This window comes from Lithobates pipiens, unplaced genomic scaffold, assembly GCF_037356315.1.
Source record: "Lithobates pipiens isolate NorthernLeopardFrog02 unplaced genomic scaffold, aLitPip1_a1.2 Scaffold_23, whole genome shotgun sequence".
Taxonomy (NCBI): Eukaryota; Metazoa; Chordata; class Amphibia; order Anura; family Ranidae; genus Lithobates; species Lithobates pipiens.
The window spans coordinates 217,039,970-217,055,906 of NW_027507785.1; positions in this window are offsets into that span (position 1 = coordinate 217,039,970).

Sequence of the window (15,937 nt, forward strand, 5' to 3'; positions counted from 1 at the left end):
ATAGCGCTATTGGCGCCAATTTGCGTCAAACGGCCGCGCGCGCACCGCTGATCGCCGTAACGCTCCTGAAACTGGGCAAAAGATCTTCTGCGACTTTCGCCGCTCGGACGTCCGTGAGGAGGGTCTTCCTGACAGCCGGCCACTCATGGAGTTTCTTCTGCTCTTGTCCCTGTCTCAGACTCTAACCACACCCCCTTTGAGCCATGCCTATTTAAGCCGCACCCACTATTTCGCGTAAACCACGCCCGTTCTTCGTGGCGGTGCACACCACATTTTTCTTTTTCCTTATGTCACACCTACAAACGCATGCCCCACTCCCTAATTATAATACGACTCCGCCTACAGCCAAAAAAGTGTCCCAGAATTTTTTTTCACAATGTTGGCAACTATGCTATTGTGGGTTAATGACTCAGATCGTGTTGAGTCCAGAGACAGCCAGACAGCTAGCATTTCCAGATGGTCAGCAATGACAGCTTCTAACATTTTCTCACTGGATTCTTTAATATTTGGTTTGGGCAAATTCCATTATTTTAGTAGGTATAGGGAATAAATTACTATAATTGTAAATTATACAACACAATATAAAAACAATTATTTATTACAAATTTTGGTAGGGGTTAACACATCATTAAATAACATTACAGGTACAGTAATATCAGAGCATACCCATTATGCTCTTGAAGTTTTGATACTCTCATCATTACAGGGTAGAACATCATCATGTGTGGTGCTAAGTCTTGAATATAGTGCCATCTAGTGGACCTAATTGATTATAACTTTAAAGTACCGTTAAAAAAGTAAAACTCAAAGTGATGCTAAAGGCGATGTTGTTTTTTTTTTGTTTTTTTCCATAAAATAAAAAAATATGTTATACTTAATTGCTTTGTGCAGGGATAATGCACAGAGTGGTCCCTTATCTCTTTTTCTGGGGTCCCCCACAGATGTTCTCCTGCTCTTCTGAGTGTGCCTCCATAGCAAGCTTACATGGATGAGACAATACATTTAACATTGGCAGGTGTGGTTAAAATGATCAGATTTTATTTATTCATACAAAACTTTATCTCAAAAGGAAAAAAACGCTATTGCTGTAATTGATTATAGACTGACAATGCTGCGCTTCCATTCATCCAGAGTGTGTCCTACCTGGTAAATCCCTTTGGAAGCTGAGAATGACAGTAGTAGGCATTGTTATAACAGTTATGTGCGAAGTGGATACTCTGCTGCATGATGAACACCGGGGGTCACTCACTCAGCATTGGAGCCATTCATAGAACACTTTGAATGTAATTAGTAATTAGTGGACAAGGTGGAGATTTTGAGGTCACCACATTGCTTCTCCACCTCATCCAATCAGAGAGTGTTTTGTATTCAATTAGAAAATTCACAGTGTTCTCTGAATGGAGCCCATGCTGAGCAAATTACTGCCCTTCTTAATGGTAAACAGAGAGGGGGGAGTTTGCTCACTGGGCAGTAGCTTTTATAAATTAAATCAATATATAAATAAAATCAATTCAGGAATGCCCTGACTTCATAATAACATTAACGTGGTTGTAAACTCTCCCCTACAACTTTGTCCCATGTAAATCAGCATAAAAAACCCCAATGAACACTGCTTGTAGATATCTCCTTACTTGCTTAGTATTATTGTAATCCTTTTTGTTCTTTAGAATGACGTCACTGAGCGTGCCCAGATCCCCTGATTTACGACACACTCTCTATGTGTCAGGCTGGCTTAGCCCTTCCTCCTCTGGGCTGGTCGCTCAGCTTTCGGCTAATTGCCAGCTCTTTTCTCTTTCCACAGTTACCAGCTGTTCCCGATGATGTTCGTCTGATCTGCCTATTTAAAGCCTTCCTGCTCACTTTTTCATTTGCCTTCGTGTTGGTCACATCACAGGGAACCATCTCCTGCTGTTTGTTTCAAGACTGGTTTGCTGACATCCCACCTGGCTTCTTATCCTGCTTGCGGTTGCTTTCCTTGGATCCCTGACTTCCGGCCTGGCTGATTACCCAATCTGGTTAATGAACTTTGGACTGGCTGACTACCCGATCTGGCTACAGGACTCTGGCTATGCTTGACTATGCTTTTTTCTATTTGCCTTTTTATTTTTATTAATAAACAAGTGTGATTTGATTGTACTTCTGTCTCAGTCTGTTTCATGGTTTCTGACACTATGTGCTTTTCTATCTGTTATCAGGACTTCCTACGCCACACCACTGATATCCCAGGAGGCTGCATAATCACTCAGAGCTTCCTCCTACACCCCATGTGACATCACATGCAGGGTAAACCTGGCCATTACTGCAGTCTTATCAGCTGAAGCTGATAAAGCTGATAAGACTGACACAGGCAAACATTAGACAATCTGCACAAGTAAATACTATAAAATAAAACAAGTCAGCTATGAGTAGGGAAGCAGGATTGCCATAGAAATGTTGGATTGAGAAGGAGGCTTGGTTAACAGTACAGGAAGTGCTCAATGTAAGGGCGGAAATAAACTCCACTGTGGGCTCAGAAAACAATACTTAAGATGGCGCTGCCTAACCCCTGGAAACAAGCTTTTTAAAGTTTCTTTAAACAGTAAGTAATATGCAATTTGGGCTGGATTACAGTGGCTATAGTTTGATAATTACTTGAGATACTCCAATAAAAGAGTGTCTTCAAAAAATACATTTGAAATACAATATACAAAAAAAAAAATGAAATGATAAGAGTTGTAGCCATAGGACTACCTTGTTTAAAACCTTAACAAGTAACTATCCACTTCTAAATAGACCCCTTACCTCAGGAGTAGGCAATGTTAAATAGGTGAAGATCTACCTAAACAACATGGGAGAAGTACCGGGCACAGTGTCGCCTCCTTACACTTGATTTAAACCTCTAATTGCCATACTACCATATCGCAAACACGGAAAACATATGTTTAAATCAGGTGGTAAGGAGACAACATATTACCTCCTTACCACCTGTCAAACACACGCAGATCTCTTTCAGAGGAGAAGCAGTGTCTGCTGCACTTGTAAATGAGCCCTTAGTTGCATTCAGCAGTGACACCCTTAGCTGTTTTCATGATGTGCTGGAGTTTACACCAGTCCGCAGGTGCAGCTTAGCTGGGCTTTGCCATAGACTTCTATTATATCCCGCCGGTGTGGTGCACTTTCTGAAAGCGCACCAAACCCGCAGGATATAATAGAAGTCTATGGCTAAGCGCAGCAAACCCGCAGGAAAGCTGTAGGTACACTGCACCCATTGTGTGGGTAAACCACGGCAGATCAGTATGAAAGCATTATGCCCAGTGTATTGCTTTACACTGACCTGAAGGGCTTCTTTCTTGCTGCTGGCACCACTCTGGAGACCGCTAGCAGGAATAAGAGGTGGAGTGCAGTTGTTATTATGCCACATGGGACAGGAGCCAGCACTATAGAGGAGGCATCAGCTTATGTGGCTCTTGCTTCCTACTACAGTTCCAACTTTACATGTAGTCCCTCTGCATTGCACTCTGGAATAGTGGGTCAGCAAGCCAAGACCGTGATTTACCAGTCACCTGTCTGCAATCTACAGGTTGCTGACCCCCCCCACCTTACATCAACAGAAACAATCTATCTAGTTCCGCATGTAAGTATATGAAATTACACATGAAGGTGTCTCTAAAATCCACATAAGCAAGTCAGTATGTTGAAATTTATTTATGCCTTAAAAAAAACAGTTTAACCACTAGCCGCCCGCCCACTGTCATATGACGACGGGACAAGGCAGCTCTCATTCTGGGCCGCCGTCGTCGTATGACGTGATCTCCTTCCTGGGCCACAATGATGCGCGCGCGCCCGCCGCATCACTGGGGACCCCATGCGCTGCCACGATGTCCGCCGGGCACCCGTGATTGCCCAGTAACTAAGCAGTACAGTAAACACACAGATCCATGTCCTGTCAAAGGACCGATGGTGTGTCACTTGTACATAGGGGCACCGATGGGTCACCTCCCCCAGTCAGTCCCCTCCCCACACAGTTAGAATCACTCCCAGAACACACATTTAACCCCTCGATCACCCCTTAGTGTTAACCCCTTCCTTGCCAGTCACATTTACACAGTAATCAATGCTTTTTCAAAAATGTGTCCGATATTTCCGCCGCAATATCGCAGTCACGATAAAAGTCGCAGATCGCCGCCATTACTAGTAAAAAAAAAAAATAATAATAATAATAAAAATACAATAAATCTATCCCCTATTTGTAGACGCTATAACTTTTGCGCAAACCAATCAATATACGCTTATTGCGATTTTTTTTTACCAAAAATATGCAGAAGAATACATATCGGCCTAAACTGAGGAAACAATTTGTTAAAAAAAAAAATTGGATATTTATTACAGCAAAAAGTAAAAAAAATATTGTTTTTTCAAACTTGTCTCTTTTCTTTTGTTTATAGCGCAAGAAATAAAAAACGCACAGGTGATCAAATACCACCAAAAGAAAGCTCTATTTGTGGGGAAAAAATGTTTTGGGTACAGTGTTGCATGACTGCACAATTGTCATTCAAAGTGTGACAGCACTGAAAGCTGAAAAATGGCCTGGGCAGGAAGGGGGTGTTCGTGCCTGGTAGGCAAGTGGTTAAACAGTTTAAAAATTATAGGGATAATTAGAAATTGAATACCACCATCCTTATATCAATGTAATTAAAGATGGTATTCACCCTTACTATACACTTATACAGTATCAATAATCTTATATTATCTATGAACTTTTAAACATAAGCAGGTAATTATGTTACTTTACAAACAAGTGACCACTGCCCCCACCTATAGCTGGTCTTTGTAGCAAGGAGCACTGGAAGGGCGACGTATGTCAACTAGTGATGGACGAACTTCCGACGGGACGTTTCGCGAACGCGAAATGCGAACGGACCCAAACGTTCGCGAAACCGACCGTTCGCCGCGGGCCCCATTGACTTCAATGGGAGGCGAACTTTGCAAACCTTCATGTCGAATTTGCGGCCACGTGGTAATTATTAGGGGGTAAAACGTAGTCCCACCATCTGGACAATGACATAATACATGTATGAGGTGAATTTGGGATCGATAACTACAAGCATTTTTATTTTATTTGGGAAATTGTTCTAACAATTCAGGACTATGGAGCTAATGAAGGCAATGGAGGAGAGGGAAGGTCAGGGACCAGGGTAGGCAAAGAAGAGGGTGCAGGAGATGATCACCAGCAGCGTGACATACCGGAATGACACATGCACCGTGATAGAGGCATCTGACAGCAGCACCGTAATACAGAGCACTGACAGCAGCACCGTGACATACAGCGCTGACAGCAGCACCGTGACATACAGCGCTGACAGCAGCACCGTGACATACAGCGCTGACAGCAGCACCGTGACATACAGCGCTGACAGCAGCACCGTGACATACAGCGCTGACAGCAGCACCGTGACATACAGCGCTGACAGCAGCACCGTGACATACAGCGCTGACAGCAGCACCGTGACATACAGCGCTGACAGCAGCACCGTGACATACAGCGCTGACAGCAGCACCGTGACATACAGCGCTGACAGCAGCACCGTGACATACAGCGCTGACAGCAGCACCGTGACATACAGCACTGACAGCAGCACCGTAAGCAGCCCCAGGAGGAAGTCAGCACAGCACAGGGATGGTGTGATCCCCTCATAATAAGAACCCCCAGGAGGAAGTCAGCACAGCACAGGGATAGTGTGATCCCTTCATAATAAGAACCCCCAGGAGGAAGTCAGCACAGCACAGGGATATCATAAGCAGCCCCAGTAGAAATATGACACCGCTCAACCTCTTCAAAGAGGAGGGTAGGGGCATATAGTACGGTGTGCTTTTTTGGGTCAAGGAAGTGAGCCAAATGAATTAAGAAGGTCTGTGTGCTTGATTTAAAAAATAGTTTATAGACATATACATGGTCTACTGGTCACATGTGTTGAATTCCTCCGAGATCCATGCCTCATTCATTTTTAGAAATGTGAGGTAGTTAACACTGTGGTGAGCTAGGCGAGTACGCTTATCGGTCACAATCCCCCCTGCTGCGCTGAACGTCCTTTCGGACAGGACACTGGATGAGGGGCAAGCCAACAGTTCGATTGCAAATTGGGCAAGCTCTGGCCAGAGGTCAAGCCTGCCCACCCAGTAGTCTAGGGGTTCATCACTCCTCAGAGCGTCCACATCGGCCGTTAACCCAATGTAGTCGGACACCTGACGGTCTAGGCGTTCCCTGATGCTGGATCCGGATGACACCTGTCGATGGGTCGGCTGAAAGAATGACCTCATATCCGAAGTCACCAACACATCTTCAAACCGGCCTCTTCTTGCAGGCGCTGTTGGATTGGTACCCGCAAATCCTTCTCTGGGAGTGGGAATTGCTCCTCTGCCAGCGCACGCAAAAGCAGAATGCAGCATTTCTCGAAGCAAGGCCTGGAAGTGCTGCATTCTGACAGCCCTCTGCGACGGCGGTAACATTTCCGCCATTTTGTGTTTGTACCGGGGGTCTAAGTACGTTGCCACCCAGTACTGGTCCTTGACCCTCATGCTTTTTATACGGGGGTCCCTATTAAAACACTGGAGCATGAAGGCCCCCATTTGCACTAAAGTGGAAGCGGTGTGGTGGCCTGGCTCCTGCTCATCATCCAGGATAATGTCGTCCTCTTCATTCTCCTCTCCCCATCCTCGCACAACAGGGATCCCAGAAAGGTTTAAAGCATGCTCTTCTTGCTCCTGCTCATCCGCCCCGGCACCATCCTCCTCTGACTCCTCATCAGACTCCTGTTGTTGACTTGTCTCAGATAGAGTAGCCCCCCCTGGGAATTCATCCAGCATTGCGACTTCCTCATCTTCCCGCTCCTGCTCCTCCACAGCCTGATCAATGACACGACGCAATGCACGCTCCAGAAAGAAGGCATAAGGTACCATGTCACTGATGGCGCCATGGCTGCGACTGACCAGTTTGGTGATCTCCTCAAATGGCCGCAGAAGTCTGCATGTGTCGCGCATGAGCAGCCACTGGCGCGGTGAAAAAAAACCCAGCTCCCCAGAACCGTTTCTTTCGCAGAGTTCATACAGGTAGACGTTAACTGCACGTTTCTGCTGGAGCAGCCTATCAAGCATATAGAAGGTTGAGTTCCATCGCGTCGGGCAATCGCAAATAAGACGTCTGACCGGCAGATGGTGTCGCCGCTGAATGTCAGCAAGGCGAGCCATGGCCGTGTAAGATCTTCTGAAATGGGCCGAGATTTTCCTTGCCTGCCGCAAGATGTCCTGGACCCCAGGGTATTTGACAAGGAATCGCTGCACGACCAAGTTTAAGACGTGTGCCATGCACGGCACGTGCGTGATTTTGCCCTGTTTCAATGCGCTAAGCAGATTGGCACCGTTGTCACACACCACTTTACCAACTGTCAAATTGAGCGGTGTTAGCCACTCATCTGCCTGTGAACGCAAAGCTGAAAGGAGTGCCGGGCCAGTGTGGCTCTTTGCTTCCAGGCACAACAGACGCAGCACGGCATGGCAACGTCTCACCTGGCATGTGGAATAGGTTCTGGGGAGCTTGGGCGGTGCAGTGGAAGAGACGCTAGCAGCGGAAAAGGAGGAGGCAGCTGAGGAGGAGAGGGAGGAGGATGGAGTAGGAGGAGGAGAAGAAGAGTCAGGCCTGCATGCAATCCGTGGCGGTAAAACCAAATCTACACGGGTGCCACGGGTTACATGCTTGACGGCCGTCAGAAGGTTCACCCAGTGGGCAGTAAAACTGATATACCTTCCCTGCCCGTGTTTGCTAGACCACGTGTCTGTGGTCAGATGTATCTTGGCACCGACACTGTGTGCCAGAGATACATTCACTTGCCGCTGAACATGGCCATATAGCTCTGGGATGCCCTTCTCTGAGAAATACTTCCTTCCTGGGACCTTCCATTGTGGTGTTCCAATGGCCACAAATTTGCGAAAGGCCTCCGAGTCCACCAGTTTATATGGCAGTAGTTGGCGGGCTATGAGTTCTGACAAGCCAGCCGCCAACCGTTGGGCAAGAGGGTTATCCGGCATCATCATTTTTTTACGCTCAAACATTAGGCCCACGGAAGCCTGCCTTTTTGCAGAAAAATGTGAGCTTGGCGTGATGGAAGGTGGAGTGGAGGACAATTGTGAGGAGAGAGGAGAAGGAGAAGTAGAAGACGAGGCTGGACGGTGAGAGCCTGCAGTGTGGCTTTGTGTGTTCCGTTGCTCCCACTGGGCTCGGTGATGGCTGCTCATGTGCCTTCTTAAGGCGGTCGTCCCTAGGTGAGTATTGGGCTTACCGCGACTAACGCGTTGACTGCAAAGATTGCAGATGGCAACGCTATTGTCAGCAGCGGACACGTTAAAAAAAGCCCACACTGCGGAGCCATGTGCCGGTGTCCTGGGAGCGCCAGATGTGACCGTACATGGTCGATGACTCGCTCCTGATACATTTGCAGTCTGCTTTGTCCCTGCTGTGCAATGTAAGTCATTGCTGCTTCTCCTCCCTATCTGCTGGTCCATATCTCCCTCTGAACTCCCCTCCTCTTCCTCTCTTGTGGGCACCCACGTGACATCACTAGACACGTCATCATCAACGTCACCTTCCCCACCGCTATAAGTAGAGATCTCGGAGTAGGCAGCAACACCGGGGACCAACCTCCTCCTTGGGCTGATCTGGGTACTGGCGTCAGACTGCTGAGTAGCGCTTGTTGCTACCTCCTCTTCCTGATCCAATACCAAGAGTGGCTGCGCATCAGAAATGTCCTCTTGATATGGATCGGAAAATAATTCCAGTGACTCAAGCGGAAGGTATGTGGTGGTGGTGGTGGTGGTCGTGTTGTTGGTGGTAGTGTCTTTGGGGGTGCACATAGCAGAGAGTGAAGAAGAGGGTGCAGATCGAGAGGATGAGGAGGGTGCAGAAGAGTAAGGCTGAGCGAGCCACTCAACCAAGTCTGGTGCATCCTTTAAAGTAATTGAACGCACCTTCTGCAACTTCCCACTTTGGCTCAAGCCTGTTGCTCCTGCCCTACCCCTACCACCCCTGCGGAAGGGCCTGCCTCTTCCTCTGCATGTCATTTTTTAAATGACCCTGTGACAAAACTCTTAGTCCCTATACCGCTGAAGGACTGCTGCAGTATAGGTGAGCGGTCAGCAGTGGTGCACGTCAACCCTATCTATTGTGGACCTATAGCGGTCCTTACAGAACAGCAGACTGTACCGCACTCAAGCCTATGTACCGTAGCACCCTATACCAAGTTACCAGTCCTTATAAGAACTTTTGTGGACCAAGCAGGTTGTGTATTAGTGTTTAGCAGACTGTACGTCAGTCCCTATACCGCTGAAGGACTGCTGCAGTATAGGGCAGCGGTCAGCAGTGGTGCACGTCAACCCTATCTATTGTGGACCGATAGCGGTCCTTACAGAACAGCAGACTGTACCGCACTCAAGCCTATGTACCGTAGCACCCTATACCAAGTTACCAGTCCTTATAAGAACTTTTGTGGAACAAGCAGGTTGTGTGTTAGTGATTAGCAGACTGTACGTCAGTCCCTATACCGCTGAAGGACTGCTGCAGTATAGGTGAGCGGTCAGCAGTGGTGCACGTCAACCCTATCTATTGTGGACCGATAGCGGTCCTTACAGAACAGCAGACTGTACCGCACTCAAGCCTATGTACCGTAGCACCCTATACCAAGTTACCAGTCCTTATAAGAACTTTTGTGGACCAAGCAGGTTGTGTATTAGTGTTTAGCAGACTGTACGTCAGTCCCTATACCGCTGAAGGACTGCTGCAGTATAGGGCAGCGGTCAGCAGTGGTGCACGTCAACCCTATCTATTGTGGACCGATAGCGGTCCTTACAGAACAGCAGACTGTACCGCACTCAAGCCTATGTACCGTAGCACCCTATACCAAGTTACCAGTCCTTATAAGAACTTTTGTGGAACAAGCAGGTTGTGTGTTAGTGATTAGCAGACTGTACGTCAGTCCCTATACCGCTGAAGGACTGCTGCAGTATAGGTGAGCGGTCAGCAGTGGTGCACGTCAACCCTATCTATTGTGGACCGATAGCGGTCCTTACAGAACAGCAGACTGTACCGCACTCAAGCCTATGTACCGTAGCACCCTATACCAAGTTACCAGTCCTTATAAGAACTTTTGTGGACCAAGCAGGTTGTGTGTTAGTGTTTAGCAGACTGTACGTCAGTCCCTATACCGCTGAAGGACTGCTGCAGTATAGGGCAGCGGTCAGCAGTGGTGCACGTCAACCCTATCTATTGTGGACCGATAGCGGTCCTTACAGAACAGCAGACTGTACCGCACTCAAGCCTATGTACCGTAGCACCCTATACCAAGTTACCAGTCCTTATAAGAACTTTTGTGGAACAAGCAGGTTGTGTGTTAGTGATTAGCAGACTGTACGTCAGTCCCTATACCGCTGAAGGACTGCTGCAGTATAGGTGAGCGGTCAGCAGTGGTGCACGTCAACCCTATCTATTGTGGACCGATAGCGGTCCTTACAGAACAGCAGACTGTACCGCACTCAAGCCTATGTACCGTAGCACCCTATACCAAGTTACCAGTCCTTATAAGAACTTTTGTGGACCAAGCAGGTTGTGTATTAGTGTTTAGCAGACTGTACGTCAGTCCCTATACCGCTGAAGGACTGCTGCAGTATAGGGCAGCGGTCAGCAGTGGTGCACGTCAACCCTATCTATTGTGGACCGATAGCGGTCCTTACAGAACAGCAGACTGTACCGCACTCAAGCCTATGTACCGTAGCACCCTATACCAAGTTACCAGTCCTTATAAGAACTTTTGTGGAACAAGCAGGTTGTGTATTAGTGTTTAGCAGACTGTACGTCAGTCCCTATACCGCTGAAGGACTGCTGCAGTATAGGTGAGCGGTCAGCAGTGGTGCACGTCAACCCTATCTATTGTGGACCGATAGCGGTCCTTACAGAACAGCAGACTGTACCGCACTCAAGCCTATGTACCGTAGCACCCTATACCAAGTTACCAGTCCTTATAAGAACTTTTGTGGACCAAGCAGGTTGTGTATTAGTGTTTAGCAGACTGTACGTCAGTCCCTATACCGCTGAAGGACTGCTGCAGTATAGGGCAGCGGTCAGCAGTGGTGCACGTCAACCCTATCTATTGTGGACCGATAGCGGTCCTTACAGAACAGCAGACTGTACCGCACTCAAGCCTATGTACCGTAGCACCCTATACCAAGTTACCAGTCCTTATAAGAACTTTTGTGGAACAAGCAGGTTGTGTGTTAGTGATTAGCAGACTGTACGTCAGTCCCTATACCGCTGAAGGACTGCTGCAGTATAGGGCAGCGGTCAGCAGTGGTGCACGTCAACCCTATCTATTGTGGACCGATAGCGGTCCTTACAGAACAGCAGACTGTACCGCACTCAAGCCTATGTACCGTAGCACCCTATACCAAGTTACCAGTCCTTATAAGAACTTTTGTGGAACAAGCAGGTTGTGTGTTAGTGATTAGCAGACTGTACGTCAGTCCCTATACCGCTGAAGGACTGCTGCAGTATAGGTGAGCGGTCAGCAGTGGTGCACGTCAACCCTATCTATTGTGGACCGATAGCGGTCCTTACAGAACAGCAGACTGTACCGCACTCAAGCCTATGTACCGTAGCACCCTATACCAAGTTACCAGTCCTTATAAGAACTTTTGTGGACCAAGCAGGTTGTGTATTAGTGTTTAGCAGACTGTACGTCAGTCCCTATACCGCTGAAGGACTGCTGCAGTATAGGGCAGCGGTCAGCAGTGGTGCACGTCAACCCTATCTATTGTGGACCGATAGCGGTCCTTACAGAACAGCAGACTGTACCGCACTCAAGCCTATGTACCGTAGCACCCTATACCAAGTTACCAGTCCTTATAAGAACTTTTGTGGAACAAGCAGGTTGTGTATTAGTGTTTAGCAGACTGTACGTCAGTCCCTATACCGCTGAAGGACTGCTGCAGTATAGGTGAGCGGTCAGCAGTGGTGCACGTCAACCCTATCTATTGTGGACCGATAGCGGTCCTTACAGAACAGCAGACTGTACCGCACTCAAGCCTATGTACCGTAGCACCCTATACCAAGTTACCAGTCCTTATAAGAACTTTTGTGGACCAAGCAGGTTGTGTATTAGTGTTTAGCAGACTGTACGTCAGTCCCTATACCGCTGAAGGACTGCTGCAGTATAGGGCAGCGGTCAGCAGTGGTGCACGTCAACCCTATCTATTGTGGACCGATAGCGGTCCTTACAGAACAGCAGACTGTACCGCACTCAAGCCTATGTACCGTAGCACCCTATACCAAGTTACCAGTCCTTATAAGAACTTTTGTGGAACAAGCAGGTTGTGTGTTAGTGATTAGCAGACTGTACGTCAGTCCCTATACCGCTGAAGGACTGCTGCAGTATAGGGCAGCGGTCAGCAGTGGTGCACGTCAACCCTATCTATTGTGGACCGATAGCGGTCCTTACAGAACAGCAGACTGTACCGCACTCAAGCCTATGTACAGTAGCACCCTATACCAAGTTACCAGTCCTTATAAGAACTTTTGTGGAACAAGCAGGTTGTGTGTTAGTGATTAGCAGACTGTACGTCAGTCCCTATACCGCTGAAGGACTGCTGCAGTATAGGTGAGCGGTCAGCAGTGGTGCACGTCAACCCTATCTATTGTGGACCGATAGCGGTCCTTACAGAACAGCAGACTGTACCGCACTCAAGCCTATGTACCGTAGCACCCTATACCAAGTTACCAGTCCTTATAAGAACTTTTGTGGACCAAGCAGGTTGTGTATTAGTGTTTAGCAGACTGTACGTCAGTCCCTATACCGCTGAAGGACTGCTGCAGTATAGGGCAGCGGTCAGCAGTGGTGCACGTCAACCCTATCTATTGTGGACCGATAGCGGTCCTTACAGAACAGCAGACTGTACCGCACTCAAGCCTATGTACCGTAGCACCCTATACCAAGTTACCAGTCCTTATAAGAACTTTTGTGGAACAAGTGAGTTGTGAATGTTTAGCAGACTGCAGCAGAAGGGCAGCAGTCAAGTATAATATCCTTTCTATATTTGGAAGAAAGAATATTATACATGTACAAGCCTATTACTGTACCACTGATACCAGTCCTGAAAAGAACCTTTGTGGAACTAATAATAACAGCAAGTCTTTAAAATTACCCTCACTGCCTGACAACACTGCTTCCTTCCTGTCCCTATACAAATTGGCAAAAAAAGAGAACGATTAGTGGTTACTGGAACAGCTCTTTTGTGGACCTTGATAGTAACAGCTAATGATGATGATGATGATGATGATGATGAAAGACTAATCTGGCTGTCCCTGTAGCATACACCGTCCTTTCCCTTTCTCTAAACTAACAAAAGACACTCAGGCTGCTGCAAGAATCAGCAGCACAGCAAACCTATCAACACCTAACACCTATACCAGTCCTGAAAAGAACTTTTGTGTACCAAATAGCTAGTGGTTTATCTCTCCCTACTCCACACAGGAACCTGTCCCTATCTTAACAGAAGAAAGAATGTAAAATGGCCACCGGATCGGGTGTATTTATAGGTTAGGGGGAATGTACAAGTGTCCATGTGCTGTCATGTCTCAATTGGCTGTCCTGTATCACATGATAAACGTGTCACCAAAGGTTAAAGTTCTTGTATACATTAAACACGTAAGTCCGCCGCGGCGAACGACGGAAAAAGGCGTTCGAACGTGCGGACCGCGAATGTCGGAAATTCGCCGCGAAACGACCGCCGGGCGAACCGTTCGGCCATCACTAATGTCAACCAAATACAAAGAGAATTCCAAGCGTAAACTTACCAACCAGCCAGCGACCAACCGAATTGAAATGTCTAACAATAGGCATTAAGAATGGGTTTAGTCTGCACACATTTGCAAATACATGAATAAGCTACAAGGCCCTGTCAATGCACTCTGTTTTCTGTAGTCCTAACTCTAACTGCTGAGGAAGCATATGCATTTATAATGGATAGATAGGGGATAAGTGAGCCTGGAAGGAGCCCACCCCTCTTTTTTTTTTTTTATATAAATCTTTTTATTACATTTCTTAATAAACAAACAAAACAAAACACAGGACATCATACACATTGAACCTAAAATATAATAACAAGGTTCCAAAATCGAATATAACAACTATTAATCCAAAGAGGAAAAAGGGTGGAAAAAGGGGAAAAGAAAAAAAACATTAATTCCTTCTTTCCCCAGTGACCCCAACCATTCCTTATATGGGAACAACAATATTATAACTAATGGCCCCCATGGGCATTAGATGCTGAATATTTTTGTCGAGCCACTTTGACCACATTTTAGCATACTTACTAGGACAACCCCTATTCATTTAAGTATCTCTATACAATGGGAGAGTACTATTTACCAATTGTTTCCAGTATAAGAGCGTAGGGGGATGAGGTTTCTTCCAATGCAATGCCATAGCTTTTCTTGTGTAGAATAATGTTATATTAGCAAACAATCGCTCAGACACTGTAGGAAGAATAGTCTCTACTAAACCCAGTAAGCAGACAGACATTGAAACCAGTAAAGGAGCATAAGTGATAGAGTTCAATAAATCCACCACTTCCACCCAAAAAATAACTATCTATGGGCAAGTCCAGAAAATGTGTGTAAAATCCCCCTGAATTGTTCCACATCTCCAACACTCTGAAGAGCACACAGGATGTATCTTTTGAAGTCTGTGTGGTGTGATATATGTACCAATTTATATTGGATCATGCGATCTCTCAAAGATACCAAAGATCGCAAAGAGAAATCCCATACACCCCTCCAATCCTCTATATCTAAATCTGATATATCTCGCACCCACCTACCTCTAAGAACCTCTAATAGCAGGATAGAAATTAAATTAAGATGAGAATACAATCTCGAAGTGGGCTTATCCAGACACTCAGACCTAAGCACTGATTCTAAAGTGGATTGTCTAATCGTTAAGCTATCCCGTGGGAACTGTGCATGAAAAGTATGAAAAAGCTGGAAATATCTAAATAGATGGGAACTTGGAACGTTAAAAGCCTAAGTAAGTGTAGAGAAAGTAGATAATTTGTGTTCAGTAATCACTTGAGAAAGTAATTTAATATTATATTTAGTCCATGCAATAGGCTCTGGTGCTTTAAAAAAATGAGGAAGAGTAGGATTAAACCATAAAGGGGCACTTGGAGAAATCACACCCTTAGGATAATGCTTACATCTAAGACCAGCCTCCCAAGCTCAAATAGTAATGAGTATTGAAGCAATCAACTGGTATGGTGTCCTACGGCCCCTAAATAAAATAGCCTTAAAAGCATCCATAGAGCCTCAGCTTACTACTGCCACTTCCAGTTGGGTAGAAGAGTTATATACTGTATATCAGGGTTCAGCCACCATGCGGGTTTAACCAACTGAGTGGCTAAAAAGTATCTATATAAATCAGGAAAGGCTAGCCCTCCCAGTTCCCAGAGCGCATCAGGGTGGTTAATTTGTACCTGGGTTCTTCGATCCCCATAAAAAAAGATGGAAAAAGTTGGTTTAATCTTGTAAAAAAGGACATAGGAAGCCACTGGGGAGAGTGTCTAAATAGATACATAAATTGTGGTATCATTTTCATTTTTAAAAGATTAAATACATGCCAATAGAGACAATGGTAGAGACTTCTATACTTTCAATTTTGACCCAATATCTCCCAGAATCGGAGTCAAATTCAGGGAAATAAATTCAGAAGCTTGGCGGGAAATTACAACTCCTAAATATTTGAAATTCTCCACCCATTGCAGTGGAATATCATTTGAAGCCATACGACGGGCCTCCATATCTATTGGAAACAGCACGGACTTGCTCCAATTTACCTTCAGCCCTGTGACTGTTGAAAAAGAGTCC